The sequence below is a fragment of the Echinops telfairi genome, unplaced genomic scaffold (genome assembly GCF_000313985.2).
Source record: "Echinops telfairi isolate 266 unplaced genomic scaffold, ASM31398v2 ScPeMD7_7469;HRSCAF=8507_0, whole genome shotgun sequence".
Lineage (NCBI taxonomy): Eukaryota > Metazoa > Chordata > Mammalia > Afrosoricida > Tenrecidae > Echinops > Echinops telfairi.
In genome coordinates, this window is record NW_022111372.1 from 22,176,940 (window position 1) to 22,179,810 (window position 2,871).

A 2,871-nucleotide genomic window follows, 5' to 3' on the forward strand; every position below is an offset into this window, starting at 1 on the left:
GGGAGGGGGGAGCGGGGAGGGAGGGCGAAAATGAGGACCTGTTGTCGGGGGCTTGAATGGAGAGGAAATGTTTTGAGAATGATGAGGGCAATGAATGTACAAATGCACTTTACACAACTGACGTATCTGTGGATTGTGATAAGAGTTGTATGAGCCCCTAATAAAATGATTAAAAAACTTTTAAAAAAAGAATTTCAACTTTCATTGGGAGAGTTCACATGTTCCATTATTCTCAGTTGAGCCGTTAAAGTTTTCTAACCATTGATAGACTGCCGCCTCATGTTCTTCCAGTGACCAAAAGTATTTCACCTCTTTCCAATTGCCTTATGTCCACTTTCTTTTCAGTTGTGATGTTTTTTCTTTGATTCATCACCAACACTTGCATCATATTTACACTTCAGAGGCATAGTTATAATAGCAAATAAAAGAAAAATTAAGCCAAATACAAATTTACTCACTTAACACCTTGGTAACGGCAATGTGTTCCAGCTTAAAAGGCAAGCAGTGTTCTCCTTCCTCCATCAACAAACCAATGAAGACACCCATGTGTTCACGAGCATCAAGAAGCCAAGCCTGCTTTCGTCTATACAAACCATTGTGTGTTTTTAATTAATCTTTAATACAATGGGCTTTGCAGCAGTTCATTCCTAAGTATCAGTTACCCATAAGTCAGACTTCTTAGCTTAGAGATTTACTGCATAAGAAGATGGGAGGCCAAGTTCCATCTAGTCTGAAGGTGAGAAGAGAGCAACAGTCAGAGGAAAGCTGGAATGGACACGGAGTTTACTAGCAACAGGAGCCCAGATCCTGAGGAATGTTAAAAACAGGAGCCCTGAGCATCTTCAAAATTCTTGAAGTTGACAATGCACTTCCCTCAGAATATTGATTGATTTGAACATATTCCTTTTTCAATGTAACTTAACTAATATGCCAAGCACAAAATGACCTGCATGGCTTCTGGGTTGCAGTTAGAAAGGAGAAGAACCCAGACTCCCCAATTGAGAGCTGTAGGGGAGGTCCAGGTTGCTCAGCCTTAGCACAATTAACCTTGTGTTGGATTCATCATTGCTCCTGGAGGCTGCCCTGTGCGTTGTAGGACGTTTACCAGCATCCTTAACCTCCACTGTGCCTGAACACCCACAACTTGTGATGATCAAAAATGTCCCCAGGTAGTGCCAACTGTCTCCTGGACGGCAAAGTCACTTCCAGGTGAGAACCATTGGAGAAGATTGAAGAGAGTGAAAACTGCTAGCAGTGGTTCTCAACCTTCCTCATGCAGCGGCCCTTTAAAACAGTTCCTCATGTTGTGGTGACCCCCAATCATCAAATAGTTTTTGTTGCTACTTCATCACTGTAGTTTTGCTCCTGTTATGAATCGGGCAACCCCTGTGAAAGGGCCATTCAACCCCCAAAGTGGTCACAACCCCAGATTGAGAACCCCTGTACTAAAGAAACTGGTCTACACTCAAGGAAGCTGAAACTGGAAAGAGAAATAAAGAACGCCAATAGAACATGTGTCTCCTAGACACTTTGTTCATGTTAATCAAATGGGAAAAACCTGGAGATGATTGAGATTCAAAGCATTCTCATTAATTGTTCAAACAAGTATTTTATCAAGTACTCTCCAGATGCCCATTGTTTCTTTGAATTCTATTCTTTAAATGCTCATCATGTCTCCCTCCTGCGCTGTCAGCTCTCTTCTTCAGTTAAGAATTGGAAGAGGAATTATTATATATATATACTTGTCAGAATTTAACCAGCCTGATTACTGGATTGAAGATGAATGACCATTAGTTTCTAAAAACAGCAGATCAATCAACACAATTGTGCACACCTGATAAAGGGTCCAGAAGCCGTTCTTCATTCAGGAAGCTGTGGCCCTTCCAGAGCTTCACCACATACACAGAGGAGCTCCTACTACCGAGTCCCTTAACTAATGCCTTCCACCCTGAGTGAATCGTACCAGCTAATTGAAGCGAGGCACTGCATCACCAACTCCTCACTCCGTGTGGGGCATTCACATTATGAGCAGAGTACCTGGGAATCTTAAACTGTCAAATAAGCACGCATATCACACACACACACACACATCCCTGTTCTACAAAGCTTGGTAGTGGTGGTACAATGATAACACACTCAGCTACTCATGAAAGGGCCAGAGGTTCGTAACTATAGAAGAATGGACCTCGCCTTCTGTGCCCTTCAAGATGACCAAAAACCCATTACCATGAAGCCAATTCTAGCACATACGGTAGAGTACAACTGCCTCAAAGGATGTGCAAGGCCCCATGGGCATCATGAAAGCAGCACACTGCCACCTTTCTTCCATGGGCCTGCTGCTGGGTTCAAACTGCCGACCCCTGGGCACCAGGGCTGCTGTTTGTAAATATCACAGCCTAGGAAACATTTCTACTCCAGCCTATAGGGTAGCTGTGAGTCAGAATCTACCCAAATGCACAACAACAATCCCTGCTTTAATCTTTCCTGTCCTGGTATATCCAGGATGCGTGAGAAAATTAGGGCTACAGTAATATCTCCATTCAACACCTTGATTCTCAAAGATGCTTACAATGCCAAGTTCTCATGCTCCCTTATACCAGTAGTCACATCAGAACCCAGACGCCTCAGGAATTCTGACAAGGCCCAGAGGAATTCCAAGTGTCAACCAAGATCATTTTGGTAGATTAGCTCAAAACCACCTTTTCTTTCCTACCACCAGAACATAGCTTCTTCATGTAGACTCCAGAAGATGGTATGAAATATGCTTTCAGAATTACTTTCTCTCTTTTTTTTTTTTAAACATTTTATTAGGGGCTCATACAACTGTTATCCCAATCCATACACACATCAATTGTGTAAAGCGCATTTGTA